The following is a 22,040-nucleotide window of genomic DNA, read 5'->3' as shown; positions in this document are numbered from 1 at the left end:
GCGAGCCCTTATCTTTTGTACTGGATGGGATACACCCACTGATTGGCTGTACTAGACCATGTGATCAGGTTGATGCAATGCATTATGGGGAAGCCCGCACGGCCAGGCCAGGCCTGACATCATCAGCTTGCTCTTAGGCTACTGCAGTATTCAGCATTATGTGAAATGGTGACAGATTTTTTTCTTCATTCATGATAATCAAATTGTAATATGTTTCAATTCATGGGGAGGGGAGAATTTCATAAAATTTGTTTAGAAGACATCCGTAGCAGATCGGTCTTCTCATCTTTACTCATTCCTGATTATTAGCCAGTGTAAATGAACATAAAGCTGCATTTACATGGGCCAATTATCGGGAATGAGCTTTTTTGATAATCAGCCAGTATGAACAGGAATGTTTTAATCAGTTACTGTTAATGTTTGCTCTTCAGAAACTTGCAAGATTCCAGGAAATGCAGTTCACTGCAAAATCATCTTAGTCATTTTCTAAGCTATTTCCTCTTTTTCTAAATAAACAGAAAATGTTTAGTTCATATGACAGAAAGGGAACAATTTTCCATGAACTGTATGCTTAATGCATGTGTTTGCTACACTCTACAAATAGGTTGCTCACATCCTTAAAATAACTAATACTATCTACCAATAAATATGTTACTCTAAATTAGAGCAGCATGTTACCTGTATGGATCCATTGTACTTGGAAAATTGGCAAACTCAAAATTATTGAGTAGTTTAACTAACAGGAGCATTCACAGATTACAGTGGATTTATACTCCCTCATTAAAGCAGTTTTAGTTAGGGAAAAATGCAGTTCCCCCTAATTTGCCCCAGATACAGTGGTGGCCAAAAGTATTGGCACCCCTGCAATTCTGTCAGATAATACTCAGTTTCTTCCTGAAAATGATTGCAATCACAATTTGTTTGGTATTATTATCTTCATTTAATTTGCTTGAAAGGAAAAAACACAAAAGAGAATGAAGCAAAAATCAAATCATTGATCATTTCACACAAAACTCCAAAAATGGGCCAGACAAAAGTATTGGCACCCTCAGCCTAATACTTGGTTGCACAACCTTTAGCCAAAATAACTGCGAACAACCGCTTCCGGTAACCATCAATGAGTTTCTTACAATGCTCTGCTGGAATTGTAGACCATTCTTCTTTGGCAAACTGCTCCAGGTCCCTGATATTTGAAGGGTGCCTTCTCCAAACTGCCATTTTGAGATCTCTCCACAGGTGTTCTATGGGATTCAGGTCTGGACTCATTGCTGGCCACCTTAGAAGTCTCCAGTGCTTTCTCTCAAACCATTTTATAGTGCTTTTGGAAGTGTGTTTTGGGTCATTGTCCTGCTGGAAGACCCATGACCTCTGAGGGAGACCCAGCTTTCTCACACTGGGCCCTACATTATGCTGCAAAATTTGTTGGTAGTCTTCCGACTTCATAATGCCATGCACATGGTCAAGCAGTCCAGTGCCAGAGGCAGCAAAGCAACCCCAAAACATCAGGGTACCTCCGCCATGTTTGACTGTAGGGACCGTGTTCTTTCTTTGAATGCCTCTTTTTTTTTCCTGTACACTCTACTTTTGTCTCATCTGACCAGAGAACATTGTTCCAAAACGTTTTAGGCTTTCTCAGGTAAGTTTTGGCAAACTCCAGCCTGGCTTTTTTATGTCTCGGGGTAAGAAGTGGGGTCTTCCTGGGTATCCTACCATACAGTCCCTTTTCATTCAGACACCGACGGATAGTACGGGTCAACACTGTTGTACCCTCGGACTGCAGGGCAGCTTGAACTTGTTTGGATGTTAGTCGAGGTTCTTTATCCACCATCCGCACAATCTTGCGTTGAAATCTCTCGTCAATTTTTCTTTTCCGTCCACATCTAGGGAGGTTAGCCACAGTGCCATGGGCTTTAAACTTCTTGATGACACTGCGCACGGAAGACACAGGAACATTCAGGTCTTTGGAGATGGACTAGTAGCCTTGAGATTGCTCATGCTTCCTCACAATTTGGTTTCTCAAGTCCTCAGACAGTTCTTTGGTCTTCTTTCTTTTCTCCGTGCTCAATGTGGTACACACAAGGACACAGGACAGAGGTTGAGTCAACTTTAATCCATGTTAACTGGCTGCAAGTGTGATTTAGTTATTGCCAACACCTGTTAGGTGCCACAGGTAAGTTACAGGTGCTGTTAATTACACGAATTAGAGAAGCATCACATGATTTTTCAAACAGTGACAATACTTTTGTCCACCCCCTTTTTTAAGTTTGGTGTGGAATTATATCCAATTTGGCTTTAGGACAATTCTTTTTGTGTTTTTTCTTTGAAGACAAATTAAATGAAGATAATAATACCAAAGAATTTGTGATTGCAATAATTTTCAGGAAGAAACTGAGTATTATCTGACAGAATTGCAGAGGTGCCAATACTTTTGGCCACCACTGTATGATTTAAGACATTTGTAACACATATTGGGTTAACAGCATCACACATCTTGGAAATTGAGGTAACCCAATATACACTTAGGAGGCTGATTTATCATGAGTGGAATTTTTGTCTAGTGAAGATTTTCTACTTTTTACATCTCCATTTTATAATGGAGTTAAAAGTGTGACTTTTTTCAATTTTTTAACAAGTTATAAATCATAAATCTGGTTTAGCCCTTATTTGCCTACCATAAAAGTGGTGTTTAGTGTTGAGCCACCCCCGTAGTGTTCGGGTTCGGTTCGCTTCGTCGAACACCGGGATGTTCGAGGAACTGTTCGTCGAACTGTTCGTCGAACACCTTAGAACACCGTCGAACACCGTTAAAACCAATGGCAGGCAAACAAAAACACATAGAAACACATAGAAAACACCTGCAAAGGTGTCCAAAAGCTGACAAACTGCTCAGAAGACACTCTCTTTAAAAAAGCCGGCCGGCAAATTCAGCAGCGGCATACACCGGTACCCGACAATTTAGACAAGAAAGAATAGAGCATCACACATAGATTAGATAGATAGAAACATGTCAGTCACACATATAAGAAGCACAGTGACAGTGTTGGTTACTGCACTTGTCATTTAGTGTAAAGGATTTATTAAAAAAAATATTAGTGTTTTCATGCACCGTCTCTTTAAAAAAGCCGGCCGGCAATTCAGCATCTGTACCCGACAATTTAGAACAGAAAGAATAGAGCTTCACACATAGATTAGATAGATAGAAACATGTCAGTCACATATATAATAAGTACAGTGATAGTGTTGCTTACTGTACTTGTCATTTAGTGTAAAGGATTTATTTAAAAAAATAATAGTGTTTTCATGCACTGTCTCTTTAAAAAAGCCGGTCGGCAATTCAGCAGCGGTACCCGACAATTTAGAACAGAAAGATAGAGCATCACACATAGATTAGATAGATAGAAACATGTCAGTCACATATATATGAAGTACAGTGATAGTGTTGGTTACTGTACTTGTCATTTAGTATTAAAATAAAGGATTTATTATTAAAAAAATTGGCGTGGGGTTCCCCTTAATTTTAGGCTCTAGCGGAGGTTAAGCAGACGGCTGGGGCAGATGTTTGAAGCCTGGGAAGGGGGTAATACCCACGGAGCTTCCCAGGCTACTAATATCAGCCCCCAGCTGAATACATAGCCTTTACTAGCTATTAAAATGGGAGACCCCCCAAAAAAAATGACGTGGGGTCCCCCCTAATTTAATAGCTAGCAAAGGCTAGGCAGACAGCTGGGGGCTGATATTAATAGCCCAGGAAGGGAGCCATGAATATTGGCCCCCTCCCAGGCTAGAAACACCAGCCGTCAGCCGCCCCAGAAATGGCGCATTCATAGGATGCGCCAATTCTGGCACTTAGCCTCGCTCTTCCACGCTGCCCTGGTGCGGTGGCAGGGGGTAATAGGGTTGGGGTTGATGTCAGCTTATAATGCCAGCTGACATCAAGCCCAGGTTAGTAATGGAGAGGCGTCTATAAGACACCCCCATTACTAACCCCATAGTCAAAGTAAAAAAAAACACAAACACCCAGAATAAAGTTCTTTAATTGAAATAAAGACACAATCCTTTATTGTTCTAAATTAAACCATACTTACCATCACGCCCATTCCAGCTGAAGCCAACGATCTCCTGCAATAAAAGAAAAATAATAAAGCAACCTCATCCTTACCTTTCCATGGTTCCCACGACAGCTTCAGCTCTGCTACATCGAGATGACAGGCTGGACCGCAGCAGAACGCTGCCATCCAGCCTGTCATCCCGCAGACACTGAGAAGCGCAGGCTTGCTTGCGCTGCTCAGCGTCTCTCTGTGACGACATCCAGATGAGCCGAGTTCATGTCCAATGAACTCGGCTCACCTCATGCACGTCACTGACAGCGTGGGAAAATTCTCACGCTGAAGCGCTGATTGCAGGAGAATTTTCCCACGCTGTCAGTGACGTGCAGGAGGTGAGCTGAGTTCATTGGACATGAGCTCACCTCATGCACATCACTGACAGCGTGGGAGAATTCTCCTGCACTCAGCACTTCAGCGTGAGAATTTTCCCACGCTGTCAGTGACGTGCATGAGGTGAGCCGAGTTCATTGGACATGACCTCGGCTCATCTGGATGCCGTCACAGCGAGACAGTGAGGAGCGCAAGCATGCCTGCGCTTCTCAGTGTCTGCGGGATGACAGACTGGATGGCAGCGTTCTGCTGCGGTCCAGCCAGTCATCTCGATGTAGCAGAGCTGAAGCTGTCGTGGGAACCATGGAAAGGTAAGGATGAGGTTGGTTTATTATTTTTCTTTTATTGCAGGAGATCGTTGGCTTCAGCTGGAATGGGTGTGATGGTAAGTATGGTTTAATTTAGAACAATAAAGAATTGTGTCTTTATTTCAATTAAAGGACTTTATTCTGGGTGTTGTGTTTTTTTTAAATACTTTACTAGAAATTCATGGCGGTCATGTCTAATACTGGCGTGACCCCATGAATTTTGGGCTTGGGGCCAGCTGATAATACCAAGCTGGCCCTAACCCCTTTATTACCCAGTGAGCCACCGCACCAGGGCCCTGGATGAGTTGGGTACAGCGCCAGAAGATGGCGCTTCTATGAACGCGCCATTTTCCGGGGTGGCTGCGGACTGCAATTTGTAGCGGGGGGGGGCCCAGAAAGCTTGGGCCTCCCTGCGCTGCAGATTCCAGCCCCCAGCTGCCTAGTTGTACCTGGCTGGACACAAAAATAGGGCGAAGCCCCACGTACTTTTTTTTTAATTATTTCATGAAATTCATGAAATAATTAAGAAAAAAAGGCCTTACCTATATTGTTGTGTCCGGCCAGGTACAAATAGGCAGCTGGTGGTTGGGGGCTGCCCGTTCCTGCCTGCTGTACCTGGCTGGACACAAATATAGTGCGAAGCCCCACTTCAATTTTTTTTAATTATTTCATGAAATTCATGAAATAATTAAGAAAAAAAGGGCTTCCCTATATTGTTGTGTCCGGCCAGGTACAAATAGGCAGCTGGTGGATGGGGGCAGCCCGTTCCTGCCTGCTGTACCTGGCTGGACACAAATATAGTGCAAAGCCCCACTTCAATTTTTTTAAATTATTTCAGGAAATTCATGAAATAATTTAAAAAAAATTGACGTGGGGCTTCGCACTATATTTGTGTCCAGCCAGGTACAGCAGGCAGGAACGGGCTGCCCCCAACCACCAGCTGCCTATTTGTACCTGGCCGGACACAACAATATAGGGAAGCCCTTTTTTTCTTAATTATTTCATGAAATAATTTAAAGAAAATTGACGTGGGGCTTCGCCCTGTTTTTGTGTCCAGCCAGGTACAACTAGGCAGCTGGGGGCTGGAATCCGCAGCGCAGGGAGGCCCAAGCTTTCTGGGACACCCCCGCTGCAAATTGCAGTCCGCAGCCACCCCGGAAAATGGCGCGTTCATAGAAGCGCCATCTTCTGGCGCTGTACCCAACTCATCCAGGGCCCTGATGCGGTGGCTCACTGGGTAATAAAGGGGTTAGGGCCAGCTTGGCATTATCAGCTGGCCCTAAGCCCGAAATTCATGGGGTCACGCCAATATTAGACATGACCACCATGAATTTCTAGTAAAGTATTTAAATAAAACACAACACCCAGAAAAAAGTCCTTTAATTGAAATAAACACACAATTCTTTATTGTTCTAAATTAAACCATACTTACCATCACGCCCATTCCAGCTGAAGCCAACGATCTCCTGAAATAAAAGAAAAATAATAAAGCAACATCATCCTTACCTTTCCATGGTTCCCATGACAGCTTCAGCTCTGCTACATCGAGATGACAGGCTGGACCGCAGCAGAACGCTGCCATCCAGCCTGTCATCCCGCAGACACTGAGAAGCGCAGGCTTGCTTGCGCTCCACAGTGTCTCTCTGTGAGGGCATCCAGATGAGCCGAGTTAATGTCCAATGAACTCGGCTCACCTCATGCACGTCACTGACAGCGTGGGAAAATTCTCCTGCACTCAGCGCTTCAGCGTGGGAGAATTCTCACACTGAAGCGCTGAGTGCAGGAGAATTCTCCCACGCTGTCAGTGACGTGCAGGAGGTGAGCTGAGTTCATTGGACATGAGCTCACCTTATGCATGTCACTGACAGCGTGGGAAAATTCTCCTGCACTCAGCGCTTCAGCGTGGGAGAATTCTCACGCTGAAGCGCTGAGTGCAGGAGAATTCTCCCACGCTGTCAGTGACGTGCAGGAGGTGAGCTGAGTTCATTGGACATGAGCTCACCTTATGCACGTCACTGACAGCGTGGGAGAATTCTCCTGCACTCACCGCTTCAGCGTGAGAATTTTCCCACGCTGTCAGTGACGTGCATGAGGTGAGCCGAGTTCATTGGACATGAACTCAGCTCATCTGGATGTCGTCACAGAGAGACGCTGAGCAGCGCAAGCAAGCCTGCGCTTCTCAGTGTCTGCGGGATGAGAGGCTGGATGGCAGCGTTCTGCTGCGGTCCAGCCTGTCATCTCGATGTAGCAGAGCTGAAGCTGTCGTGGGAACCATGGAAAGGTAAGGATGAGGTTGCTTTATTATTTTTCTTTTATTGCAGGAGATCGTTGGCTTCAGCTGGAATGGGCGTGACGGTAAGTATGGTTTAATTTAGAACAATAAAGGATTGTGTCTTTATTTCAATTAAAGGACTTTATTCTGGGTGTTTGTGTTTTTTTTAACTTTGACTATGGGGTTAGTAATGGGGGTGTCTTATAGACGCCTCTCCATTACTAACCTGGGCTTGATGTCAGCTGGCATTATAAGCTGACATCAACCCCAACCCTATTACCCCCTGCCACCGCACCAGGGCAGCGTGGAAGAGCGAGGCTAAGTGCCAGAATTGGCGCATCCTATGAATGCGCCATTTCTGGGGCGGCTGACGGCTGGTGTTTCTAGCCTGGGAGGGGGCCAATATTCATGGCTCCCTTCCTGGGCTATTAATATCAGCCCCCAGCTGTCTGCCTAGCCTTTGCTAGCTATTAAATTAGGGGGGACCCCACGTCATTTTTTTTGGGGGGTCCCCCATTTTAATAGCTAGTAAAGGCTATGTATTCAGCTGGGGGCTGATATTAGTAGCCTGGGAAGCTCCGTGGGTATTACCCCCTTCCCAGGCTTCAAACATCTGCCCCAGCCGTCTGCTTAACCTCCGCTAGAGCCTAAAATTAAGGGGAACCCCACGCCAATTTTTTTAATAATAAATCCTTTATTTTAATACTAAATGACAAGTACAGTAACCAACACTATCACTGTACTTCATATATATGTGACTGACATGTTTCTATCTATCTAATCTATGTGTGAAGCTCTATTCTGTCTGTTATAAATTGTCGGGTACCGCTGCTGAATTGCCGGCCGGCTTTTTTAAAGAGACGGTGCATGAAAACACTATTATTTTTTTTGATAAATCCTTTACGCTAAATGACAAGTACAGTAAGCAGCACTGTCACTGTACTTCATATATATGTGACTGACATGTTTCTATCTATCTAATCTATGTGTGATTCTCTATTCTTTCTATTCTAAATTGTCGGGTACCGCTGCTGAATTGCCGGCTGGCTTTTTTAAAGAGACGGTGCATGAAAACACTATTATTTTTTTTGATAAATCCTTTACGCTAAATGACAAGTACAGTAAGCAGCACTTTCACTGTACTTCGTATATATGTGGCTGACATGTTTATATCTATCTAATCTATGTGTGAAGCTCTATTCTTTCGGTTCTAAATTGTCGGGTACAGGTGTATGCCGCTGCTGAATTGCCGGCTTTTCATGTTTCACTGTTGGCACTGTTCCCATCGATTTGGGCAATCACTGTAATGCCACAACCACCATGGCTGTGGCATTACAGTGAGTGGCAGACAATCCCTGCATGATTGGTGCTCTAAATAGCACCAGACATGCAGGACACGCTTTTGGTGCACGAACAGTTATCGAACATAACCTCGAACAGCCGAATTTTTTGCAAATCGTTCGGGTTCGTCGAACAACTCGAACACCGCCCAAAACAGCTCGAATTTGAGATTGGCGAACAGTTCTAGTCGAACACCGCTCATCTCTAGTGGTGTTAATAAAAAGTGGCCTTAATAAATCCTTGTATAAAGCAATGGGGGTACAATAACCACTACTTGTAGTCAAGGTAAAGCAGCGAAGTGGCATTAAAATATAACTTTTCTTAAGTATCAATTAAAAATTCAGCATAACAAATATTAAAAAAATATATATAAAGGACCAAGGACAAAAAACAATCTACAGTCTAAGGACCTTATGACCCAAAAGTCTACAAAGAACAACTGTACAAACATGTAACAAATACAAAGTGGGTCACCATACCACAAGTGTATAAATTGATATTTTCAGTCACTGCGAATATTCAAACTGTGGAAGAAAAAAGACCATTGAAGACCATAACCACAAAGGAATATATATACACATTAGAGGGCACATAACATTCAATTTTCTCACACAGACCAAAAGGAATGTCATAAGCGTAGATGATCACACAAAATGTATACATTTTATGTGATCATCTATGCACTGGCAGAAACAGACAGAAAAAGGTCTTTGTGCAAGAACAATATATGGGCCCTTTTCAGTCCAATAACTCCTAAAAATGCAAAATTCCACCTGTTTTGGAGGTATAAATGGACCCCCTTACCTCTTGGGCAGCTGCACAGGTTGCACCAATGATATATCCACCCCTGCATCTATGGTTATCACATTCCTTTTGGGCTGTGTGAGAAAATTGAATGCTATCTGCCCTCTAATATGTATACATATTCCTTTGTGGTTACAGACTTCAATGGACTTATTTCTTCCACAGTGTGAATATTTGCAGTGACTGAGAATATCAATTTATACACTTGTGGTATGGTGACCCAATTTGTATTTGTTGCATGTGGGTACAGTTGTTCTTTGTAGACTTTCGGGTCATAAGGTCCTTAGACTGTAGATTGTTTTATATCCTTGGTCCTTTTATATATTTTTAAACAATATTTGTTATGATGAATTTTTAATTGATACTTATTAAAAGTTATATTTTAATACCACTTCACTGCTTTTTCTTAATAAATCCTCCCTTACTGATGTTATCTGTGTGACAGCGTGGCAAATCAGGGATGTTCGTGGGTGGAGCCGATTTTTTGGCGCGAACAAGCCGGAAACACGAACCCGAATTTGAAATGCCAAACAAATCCGCTCAACACTAGTCCTTATTATTGCTGTTTAGGTAAGTGCCCTAAATATTAGCAGTTTAGTGATAAACAATTGAATGAAAGAGATGTAAACTTTGTACGATTGTGTGTATGTATATACATATATATTATACTCATATTTATATATATATATATATATATATATATATATATATATATATATACAGTACAGACCAAAAGTTTGGACACACCTCATTTAAAGATTTTTCTGTATTTTCATGACTATGAAAATTGTACATTCACACTGAAAGCATCAAAACTATGAATTAACACATGTGGAATTATATCCTTAACAAAAAAGTGTGAAACAACTGAAAATATGTCTTATATTCTAGGTTCTTCAAAGTAGCCACCTTTTGTTTTGATGACTGCTTTGCACACACCTGGCATTCTCTTGATGAGCTTCAAGAGGTAGTCACAGGAAATGGTTTTCACTTCACAGGTGTGCCCTGTCAGGTTTAATAAGTGGGATTTCTTGCCTTATAAATGGGGTTTGGAACATCAGTTGTGTTGTGCAGAAGTCTGGTGGATACACAGCTGATCGTCCTACTGATTAGATTGTTAGCTGCTTTTTTCTTGCCATAATAAAAATTCTAAGTAAAGAAAAATGAGTGCCCATCATTACTTTAAGAAATGAAGGTCAGTCAGTCCGAAAAATTGGACAAACTTTGAAAGTGTCCCCAAGTGCAGTTGCAAAAACCATCAAGTGCTACAAAGAAACTGACTGACATGAGGACCTCCCCAGGAATGGAAGACCATGAGTCACCTCTGCTTCTGAGGATAAGTTTATTCGAGTCACCAGCCTCAGAAATCGCAGGTTAACAGCAGCTCTGATTAGAGACCAGGTCAATGCCACACAGAGTTCTAGCAGCAGACACATCTCTGCAACAACTGTTAAGAGGAGACTTTGTGCAGCAGGCCTTCATGGTAAAATAGCTGCTAGGAGACCATTGCTAAGGACAGGCAACACGCATAAGAGACTTGTTTGGGCTAAAGGACACAAGGAATGGACATTAGACCAGTGGAAATCTGTGCGTTGGTCTGATGAGTCCAAATTTGAGATCTTTGGTTCCAACCACTGTGTCTTTGTGCGATGCAGAAAAGGTGAACGGATGGACTCTACATGCCTGGTTCCCATCGTGAAGAATGGAGGAGGAGGTGTGATGGTGTGGGGGTGCTTTGCTCGTGACACTGTTGGGGATTTATTCAAAACTGAAGGCATACTGAACCAGCATGGCTACCACAGCATCTTGCATCGGCATTCTATTCCATCCGGTTTGCGTTTAGTTGGACCATCATTTATTTTTCAACAGGACAATGACCCCAAACACACCTCCAGGCTGTGTAAGGGCTATTTGAACAAGGAGAGTGATGGGGTGCTACGCCAGATGACCTGGCCTCCACAGTCCCCAGACCTGAACCCAATCGAGATGGTTTGGGGTGAGCTGGACCGCAGAGTGAAGGCAAAAGGGCCAACAAGTGCTAAGCATCTCTGGGAACTCCTTCAAGATTGTTGGAAGACCATTTCCAGAGACTACCTCTTGAAGCTCATCAAGAGTATGCCAAGAGTGTGCAAAGCAGTCATCAAAGCAAAAGGTGGCTACTTTGAAGAACCTAGAATATAAGACATATTTTCAGTTGTTTCACACTTTTTTGTTAAGTATATATGTTAAGTATATAATTCCACATGTGTTAATTCATAGTTTTGATGTCTTCAGTGTGAATGTACAATTTTCATAGTCATGAAAATACAGAAAAATCTTTAAATGAGAAGGTGTGTCCAAACTTTTGGTCTGTACTGTATATATATATATATATATATATATATATACAGTATATATTGTTCTTGTTTTCAGTGAGTTATTGATTAAAATCTTACTTTTCAAAGGGGGCTAACTTATTTATAGCTTAAATAAGTTAACCCCCTTTGAAAAGTAAGATTTTCATCAATATCTCACTGAAAACAAGAACAGTTTCCAAAATTTTGACAAGGCTGAGTTTCATAGAATATTTTTTAAAGCCATATCATGAAAGTATGGTTAATAATATAACTTTCATTACAAAATCTTCAGTAGTTTTACTTATACCTCCATGTTTTTTAATGGCAGCACCAAGTTTTCTAGGCATGGAATGAACAAGTTGGTGACATATTGCAACATCTATCGTTTTCCATTCTAAAAGGATGACCTCTTTTAGAACCTCGATGTTTGATGAAGAATGATGCTCTCTTCATAATTCACCATGAATGTTTTGATTGGGTTCAGATCTGAAGATACTTGGCCACTGAATCACTTTCACCCTGTTCTTCAGAAATGCAACAAATGTACGTGGATCCCCATTGACTGTAATGACCGAGTCTGATCCACAAAACCAGAGGCGTAGCTAGGGTTTTGGTTCAGGGGGGCAAAACTTCTGAGTGGGCCCCTAACCAGGTAACCCTGATTACAGCTATGGTGGCGCACCCTAATAGAGAATATAGAAGAACCCCAGCAGATGACCGTGCTTTTACTGAAAATAATCTCTATACAAAGACCAGCACTGATATTACCGCCATATGGTGACATATATTGATAGATGCCAGTCCTGCAGAACATATAAGAGATCACAGCACAGTTATATATTGTAACTTACAGCTGACGTTCTTTCTGATTAAATTGTTCACTTTTCCCGTCTTTTCCATCTGGCCCAGACCGACACAACAATGTTTCCAACCAGGACTCAGAGTCTCAGGTCTGCAGAGATTACAATAAAAACACATTTAACTCCTTACATTTCAGGCACCGTCCCCATCTATACCCAACCTGCACAAACCCCTCATCCTGCTGATACCCCAATACTGAGCCTCTGTTGTAGTATGTGACCTTATTACTGCACCTACTGTGTGCCCTCTAGATGGTAAAACAAACCTATAGAATATAGTAATGCCATATGTAAGTGCCCTAGGAAATAGTCCATATTTTGCCCCATAAAAAGTAATAGTGCCTTCTGTGTGCCCCTTTGACATTCATAATAACCTGAGTTCCCCAATAACGATAAGTGCCTACTTAACATTTAATAATGTCCTGAGTCTCCCCCTATGTACAGCTCACTTCTACACAGTATGATGCTCTCTTATACACAGTATAATTCCCCCTCACTGTATAGTACCTCCCCACACAGTATACTGACCCTTTAGTAGCCTCCAAACTAATAGCTCCAACACTGTATGATGGCCCCCACACTGTGCAAAGACCCCACATTATCTCCCACACTGTATGATGGCCCCCACACCGTGCAAAGACCCCTCATTATCTCTCACACTGTTTGATGGCCCCCACTCTGCACAATGACCCCACATTATCTCCCACACTGCATGACCCCAACTGTAATCCCCACACTGTATAAATAATCTACATACAGTTAAATGCACTCCCGATAGTCCTTCATATAGTATAATCCCCCCCATAAGGCAGAGTCTGTAGTATAATTCCCCCATAGGCAGAGTCTGTTGCATTATCCTCCTCCATAGGCAAAGTCTGTAGCATAACCCCCCCATAGGAAAAGTCTGTAGCATAATTCCCTCCATAGGCAAAGTGTGTAGCATAATTCCCTTCATAGGCAAAGTCTGCAGCATAATCCTTCCCATAGGCAAAGTTTGTAGCATAATCCCCCATTGGTAAAGTCTGTAGCATCAGTGGAGGGAGGTGAGGGGGATTAACGCAGGGCTAGTTTTCCCTGCTCACCCTGCCCGTATTTGCCATTTCCTCACCAGCATTCCCAATACACCTAAACACCCCCATATGCGAAGTCTGTATCATAATCCCCTCCATAGGTAAAGTCTATAGCATAACCCCCCCAGAGGCAAAGATTGTAGCATAATCTCCCCATTGGCAAAGTCTGTAGCATAATCCCCCCATTGGCAAAGTCTGTAGCATAATTCCTCATAGGAAAAGTCTGTAGCATAATCCCCCAATAGGCAGAGACTGTAGCATAATCCTCCCATAGGCAAAATCTGTAGCATAATTCACCCGTAGGCAAAGTCTGTAGCATAATCCCCCCATAGGCAAGGTCTTTAGCATAATCACCCCATAGGCAAAGTCTGTAGCATAACCCCCCATAGGCAAAGTCTGTAGCATAATCCCCCCCCATAGGCAAAGTCTGTAGCTAGTGTTGAGCGAACATGCTCGACACTGCTCGGTACTCGCCAGAGCATCACGCTACTCGGGATGTTCGGCGAGCACCGAGCATTTGCGGGTTACTCGGGCGGGAGCTCGGGTCTCCGCCCTGCATGTTTGGCGCTCTTTACAGAGCCAATGAACCTGCAGGGATTGCCAGCCAGTCACTGTAATGCTGCAGCCATGTTGGTTGTGGGCATTACAGTGCTTGGCTGGCCGCACAGCGTCACCTCGAGTATTTAAAACCGGGCTCCGCCATCTTGGACACAGTCGCTCCGGATTAGACAGTGTAGGGACAGCGCTGCTTATTTAGGGAGAGATATAAACTGCGAAATAGTTAGTGTAGGGTCTGTAAAGGCTGCCAGAACAAACTAACAGTCCTTTTCAGGACTAATATCCATCCCAGATACCAGGCATGCAGGCTGTATAGGAGACACAGTGGTTATACCAGCAAACGCTGCACTACAGTCCTGTGTGCGCCTGTTGCTGAAATTGCTGGACTTAGCACCAGGTGTCAGGGGCCAGGAAAAATACTTTTTTTTCATCTAAATCCTTCTTTTTTTTCCCTCCTTCACACTGTACAAATATCCGTCTTATTAACCTTTTGGTGTCCCCCCCAAAAAAAGCGTGTCTCTGATTTTTCAGACACAAATATAGCTGTTGAAAATAGTCTGGTGTAGGCTAGAGAAACAGAAGTGTTGTTTTGCACTTCCACGGTTCAAACCTCTGTATTATCCATTTTGGGCCATTTGTATCCAAAAAAAAAACCAGTTGGAGTGTGTCGCTCACTGTTCAGCCGCAAATCTATATATTTAAAAAAGTGTGGTATGCCCCTTTAAACAATAACTGTGGTTTTGCCATCCCGCGGTAAAAAATCTCTATTATTCAGCTTTTGGTAGTTTTTTCCGTAAAGAAAAACAGTAGTGTCTCCTGACTGTTGTGACACAAAAATATATCTGTTGAAAATAGTCTTGTGTAGGCCCGACATCCCAGTGTGGTTTCGCAGTTCCACGGGTCAAATCGCTGTACTATCCAGTTTTGGGCCTTTGGTATCTAAAAAAAAAGCAGTTTGAGTGTGTCGCTCACTGTTCAGCCGCAAATATCTCTATTTAAAAAAGTGTGGTATACCCCTTTAAACAATAACTGTGGCTTTGCCATCCCACGGTAAAAAATCTCTATTATTCAGCTTTTGGCAGTTTTTTCCGTAAAGAAAAACAGTAGTGTCTCCTGACTGTTGTGACACAAAAATATATCTGTTGAAAATAGTCATGTGTAGGCCCGACATCCCAGTGTGGTTTCGCAGTTCCACGGGTCAAACCTCTGTATTATCCATTTTGGGCCATTTGTATCTAAAAAAAAAAAACAGTTGGAGTGTGTCGCTCACTGTTCAGCCGCAAATCTATATATTTAAAAAAGTGTGGTATACCCCAGTAAACAATAACTGTGGTTTTGCCATCCCACGGTAAAAAATCTCTATTATTCAGCTTTTGGTAGTTTTTTCCGTAAAGAAAAACAGTAGTGTCTCCTGACTGTTGTGACACAAAAATATATCTGTTGAAAATAGTCTTGTGTAGGCCCGACATCCCAGTGTGGTTTCGCAGTTCCACGGGTCAAATCGCTGTACTATCCAGTTTTGGACCTTTGGTATCTAAAAAAAAGCAGTTTGAGTGTGTCGCTCACTGTTCAGCCGCAAATATCTCTATTTAAAAAAGTGTGGTATACCCCTGTAAACAATAACTGTGGTTTTGCCATCCCACGGTAAAAAATCTCTATTATTCAGCTTTTGGTAGTTTTTTCCGTAAAGAAAAACAGTAGTGTCTCCTGACTGTTGTGACACAAAAATATATCTGTTGAAAATAGTCTTGTGTAAGCCCGACATCCCAGTATGGTTTCGCAGTTCCACGGGTCAAATCGCTGTACTATCCAGTTTTGGGCCTTTGGTATCTAAAAAAAAAGCAGTTTGAGTGTGTCGCTCACTGTTCAGCCGCAAATATCTCTATTTAAAAAAGTGTGGTATACCCCAGTAAACAGTAACTGTGGTTTTCCTCTTCCATGGTTCTAATCTACTCTTTATTATTACCCTTTTTCCATTGATAGTGCAAGTGTAAGCTATTTTACTTCATTTACAATGGGCAAGGCGCGTGGCAAGGGATGTGGAAGTGGACGTTCTGGTGATGGTTCGTGCAGAGGACGGGGCCGTGGCCAAGGTGAAAATGTGTCACAACCAACAGCCACATCTTCTCGCTCCCACTTCTTGACCGAATTACTAGGGAAGCACAGAACAACACCAGTATTGAGAACTGATCAGTGTGAACAGGTTATTAATTGGATAGCAGATAATACTTCCAGTTACCTGGGCACCACCACCTCCGGTCTGTCTTCCACACGGTCAACTCTTAGTAGCCGTGAATCTCGACCGCATACTCCTCCTCACCCTGATGCTCCTTCCTCCCACCATGCCGAGTGTCATCAGATAGCAAGTGATCCCACACTTGGACACTCTGAAGAGCTGTTCACTGGTCCATTTCTATATTTGGGCCCCTCTCCTGATACGCTTGAAGTGGTGGAAGAGGAGATCCCATGTTGCGATGCCCAAATATTTGAACAGCCACGGCCACAGGAAGTTGAATTTGGCAATCTGTCACAAGAGGTGGACGATGACGAGACACAATTGCCAGGAAGTGAGGAGGAGGATCGTGGTGCGCAAGTGGAAGAGGAGGAGGTGGTGGATGATCTAGTAACTGACCCAACGTGGAAGGAGGATATGCAGAGTGAGGCCAGCAGCACACAGGGGGAGGGAGGCAGAGTACCCCAACAGGCAGGAAGAAGCAGTGTGGTGGCCGCAGACAGAAGGCAGGTAACCGTTCCCCGTAACACCAACACGAGGGACGTTGCCAGTACAAGAGGTAGGTCTTCCAGAGTCTGGAATTTTTTTAAAGACTCTGCTGATAACCCCAAAAAGGCCATATATTCCACCAGCCATGCCAGCATCAGCAGGGGTGACAAAACTACCAGCCTGACCACCACCAGCATGATCAGGCACATGGCAGCAAAGCACTCGACTTTGTGGGGCGAAACCCAGGGTCCACGACCAGTGTCAGCGGGTGTCACCACTGCTTCTTCCACTGTTGTGCGTGCAATAGAACCCCCTGTTGTGTGTGCAAGGCAATCCCCTGTTCACACTGCATGTAAAGATGCCCCCTCCTCTCAGTCTTCACTTGTTATGGCAGTTTCTCAAGAAACAGCATCAACGTCCACGTCCCACCGCAGCGTTCAATTGTCCATATCCCAGACCTTTGAACGAAAGCGGAAATTCGCAGCTAACGCCCCACAGGCCACAGTCCTAAATTCGCACATTTCACGACTGCTTGCGTTGGAAATACTGCCTTTTAGGCTGGTGGAGACGGAATCCTTCTGCAATCTTATGGCGGTGGCCGTCCCTCAGTACTCGGTCCCCAGCCGACACTATTTTGCCCGGTGTGCCATCCCCGCACTACACAAGCATGTGTCCCAAAGCATCTGCTGTGCCCTCAACAACGCAGTTACTGGGAGAGTCCACCTGACAACGGACACGTGGACAAGTGCTTGTGGCCAGGGACGGTACATCTCTCTGACGGCACACTGAGTAAACATAGTGGAAGCCGGGACCCAGTCGGACCTTGGGACGGAACACATCCTCCCCACACCGAGGATTTCAGGCCCTATGTCAGTCAGAGTTGCCCCCACAGTGTACAGCTCCTGCGCATCCTCCTCCTCCTCATGTTCAGCCTCCATCTCAGATATCACCACATCAGTTACAAGCTGGAAGCATTGCAGTACTGCCTCCGCCAAGCGGCAACAGGCTGTGCTGAAACTCATAAGCTTAGGTGATAAACCTCACACTGCTTGTGAGTTGTGGACAGCTGTGAAAGAGCAGGCAGATCTGTGGCTGAGACCGCTAAACCTACATCCCGGCATGGTCATGTGTGACAATGGCCGTAACCTGGTGGCGGCTCTGAGGCGAAGTGAGATCACACACGTACCATGCCTGGCTCATGTGCTTAACCTCGTGGTTCAGCGGTTTCTTAAATCGTACCCCGAGTTGCCAGATCTACTTGTGAAAGTACGCCGCCTGTCAGCTCATTTTCGCAAGTCGGCTACAGCTTCCGCGCGCCCTTGCTGTGTTGCAGCAGCGTTTGCAGCTTCCGGCACACCGACTGGTGTGTGATGTCCCCACACGATGGAACTCTACCCTCCACATGTTGCAAAGGATTTGTGAGCAGAAGAGAGCAGTTGTGGAGTACCAGCTTCAACAAGGCCGGCGATATTCAGGTCAGATTCCACACATAAGACCTCAGGAGTGGACCTGGATGTCTGACATATGTACCATCCTGACAAACTTTGAGGAGGCCACCAAGATGGTGAGTGGTGATGACGCCATCATTAGTGTCAGTATCCCACTTGTCTGTCTTTTGCAACGCTCTCTGCAGAGAATTAAAGAGGAGGCATTGCAGCCAGAGTATGATGAGATGGATCAAGAAGCCGTAGCGGACGATTACACACAGCCCAGCCTCATCTCATCCCAACATGCATTGGGGGACAATGAGGGAGAGGAGGAGGAGGAGGAGGAAGAACAGGAGCTGCTATCATGCGTTGTAGACGGTAGTACCTGTACAAGTGTCATACCGTCGGTTCAGCGTGGGTGGCCTGAGGACAGGGGGGAGGAGGAAGAGGAGGAGGAGAGCATGGTCAGTCGTCATCTTGGTGAGGACACGGAAATCTTGCCCGTTACCAGTCTGGCACGCATGGCTGACTTTATGTTACGCTGCCTTAACCGTGACCCTCGCGTTGTCAAAATGTTGGGTGACAGTCATTACTGGTTGGTCACACTTGTAGACCCCCGCTACAAGGAGAACTTTCACTCTCTTATTCCTGAGGTGGAGAGGTCTACAAAAATGGGGCAGTGCCAGAAGGCCCTTGCTGCAGAACTCTTAAAAAAATTCCCATGTGAACACGCTAGCGGCAGAGGTCACAGTTCATTGCCCAACCAAGGCGTACAGGCGAGAGAGATGCAACTCCAATCCAGCAGAGGCAGGGGAACACTGTCAACGTTCTGGGACAGCTTTCTGACACCCGCCCACCTTCCAGGCCTTGAGGCGCGGGGTACTCTCACAAGGAGTGGAAAGTTTCAAAAGATGGTGAGGGAGTACCTTGCCGACCGTACCAGCGTCCTCCGTGATTCCTCTGTGCCTTTTAACTATTGGGTATCCAAGCTGGACACTTGGAATGAACTCGCTCTGTACGCCTTGGAGGTCCTGGCCTGCCCTGCCGCTAGCGTGTTATCGGAGCGTGTTTTTAGTGCCGCTGGGGGAATTATAACTGATAAGCGCACTCGCCTGTCAATAGACAATGCTGACAAGCTGACCCTTATCAAAATGAACAAGGGCTGGATTGGGCCAGACTTCTCATCACCACCAAATGACAGCATAGTAACATAAAGTCAAATCCACTGTGTTATTTCGGGAGGTGTATTCACATGCACCGCTTCACACCCACACATGGGTATACGCTTCCTCGTTTCGGCTGTTTTATCTTCTTCTCCTTATCCTCAGCCTCCACCACCACTATACCACCAGGGTGCCAGCATTGCAAGTTCCTCCGTGCTTATTTTTGGCAGCTTTTGCTTGCAAGGCATAAGCAAATTCTATGGGACACCCACTCCCCAATAATGGGACTTGTGTTTGTAATATGCTGTACTGCATGGCTCTTGTAAGGGGCATTGCAAGTTGCTCCGTCCTAATTTTTGGCAGCTTTTGCTTGCAAGGCATAAGCAAATACTATGGGACACCCACTCCCCAATAATGGGACTTATGTTTGTAATATGCTGTACTGCATGGCTCTTGTAAGGGTCATTGCAAGTTGCTCCGTCCTAATTTTTGGCAGCTTTTGCTTGCAAGGCATAAGCAAATACTATGGGACACCCACTCCCCAATAATGGGACTTATGTTTGTAATATGCTGTACTGCATGGCTCTTGTAAGGGTCATTGCAAGTTGCTCCATCCTAATTTTTGGCAGCTTTTGCTTGCAAGGCATAAGCAAATACTATGGGAGACCCACTCCCCAATAATTGGACTTATGTTTGTAATATGCTGTACTGCATGTGACGCACCCCCTGGGCCGTGTGTACACGTGTGTGGGATACCCGGCGCCGGGTCTCTGGGGTCTGTAGTCTCCGTGGCGGTGACCCGGTCGCGTGGCTCAGGCTGGTCAAAGCAGTGGCAGTCTTTCTTAGGTTTTGAGGTTAATTGTCTGACTGCGCCACCCGTGGATTGCGGTCAGGGAGTACCACCGCTGTGAGGCAGACCGCTGAGGCTGGTGTTGTGTGCGCAGCAGAGAATGGGATAACTCCCCACGGGAGGAGTATAGCCTCAGGGCAGTGAGTGTGGATGATGGGGGTGATGGTGCATGAGCGCAGCAGGAACGACTCAGAGTCTTTACAGTGCAGTTCAGGGTCTTTACTGATGATTATAAGGTAGACCCTCCCGGGAGTACTGGCTAGCATAAGAGGCCTGGTCAGTCTGTGAGCAAGCAGGAGTTCCCCTGGCCAGGTGGAGTTGTAGGCCTCCCCGTCTGTCTGCACTCTTCCTGGCTACCTTGCTGTAAGCGGGTAGAAGTAGCCCACGTCCCTGAGTGTACCGTGTAGTGCTCACCTGTATGGCTGGTGACTTGGTGCCTTCTGTTAGCCGCTGCTCCAAGACGGCGGTGCTGGTCCCTTGCTTGTGACTGAGCCTCCGGGCTTCTATGGCCAGAGGACCTGAAATCCCCTGCCGGCTGGTTTCTGCTGCTAGATATATAAGTCCTCACAGCCTCGGACTCCTGTGTCCGCTTCCTATTGTCTTCTGCCAGGGCGAGCTCTGCTCAGCTTCCAGCTTCTAGCTCCTACAGAGCTCCTTGCTGTTACTTTCCCTTGCTCTCACTCTGACTCTGACTGTTCTCTGACTCACTCAACCCCGCCCCAGATCCAGTTTATAAGGGCAGAATTCTCCCCTCCCAGGACTGGGGCGGGAGGATGTTGCATGTTTAAGGGATCCTGACCAGGAAACCTCCCACTTGCTCTCCGACGTAATATCTCTATTATTGTGGTGACCAGACCCCTGGGGTGCTGCCACCCATGGCTCTTGTAAGGGGCATTGCAGTTCCTCATAATTTTTGGAAAGCCTTCCATTCACTGCTTAGGTCAACAATGCACAGGAGACCCAGTTGCTATAAATGGAAAAAAAGGTTTAGTTAACGCCCTCTGACCTCCATGTCATTTCCAAGGGGCATTGGAATGGCTCGAAATTTTTGGTAGGCATTGCATGCACTGTATGCCCTATAACTGTGTAGCCGAACCGCTCCTTTTGTTACAGAAACATATCCTACAAGACATATCTGGTTGACTGGCCTGATATTGATGTGAATGGTCCCTGTTCCTCCTGCTCTTTCTCCTTTGCCACTACCTCATCCATCATTTATCACCTGAAGCTTTGTTTTAACGGGAGTCATAGAACTTGGATAGTAGCAGGAAAACATCCAGCAATCCTCGGAGGAGGTAGGATATGCGCCAAAACGCTGACCACCTCAGGCCTAGCCGCTACTACATACATGCGCTTGCATTACAACAAAACAAAGCAGATGCTAACTTCTATCATCCTCATCATGCTCCTCACCTTGGCACTCTCAACTCCACTGATGGAGAAGCCAGGGCCCACCGGAGGAGTCTGATAGTCCGGTGGGCTTGGCCAATGCTGCCCTAAAGCAGGCCAGGCTAAAAAAAGTGTAGGAAAGGTTAACGGGACAAATAGGGGTGGCTGGGGACCGAGTATGGACACCCGGCCACCCCCTGGAGGCTGGGGAGCAAGCGGGGACACCCGGCCACCAGGCGGCTGGGGACTGAGTATGGATACCAGGCCGCCGACACAGCCATGGCGTGGTGCCAGATTCCGCCTCCACATGCCTAAAAGGCCCAATTTAAAGTGCAAGCAAGCAGTATGGTATTGCAGCCTGGGGGTGGGTGGGTGGCAGGCTGCATACTTGCACTTGCATTGCAAGGAATGGGAGAGGTACAATTGAACACTGCCCTGGGACAAGGATTTGAATGGGGATAGTTGCAAGTCTGCAATGACAGGTGCAAGGTGGGAGGCATCTTC

Source organism: Phyllobates terribilis, unplaced genomic scaffold (assembly GCF_046119375.1).
Source record: "Phyllobates terribilis strain yellow unplaced genomic scaffold, ASM4611937v1 Scaffold_3__8_contigs__length_932513732, whole genome shotgun sequence".
Classification (NCBI taxonomy): domain Eukaryota; kingdom Metazoa; phylum Chordata; class Amphibia; order Anura; family Dendrobatidae; genus Phyllobates; species Phyllobates terribilis.
Note: the sequence above shows the minus strand (reverse complement) of the source record.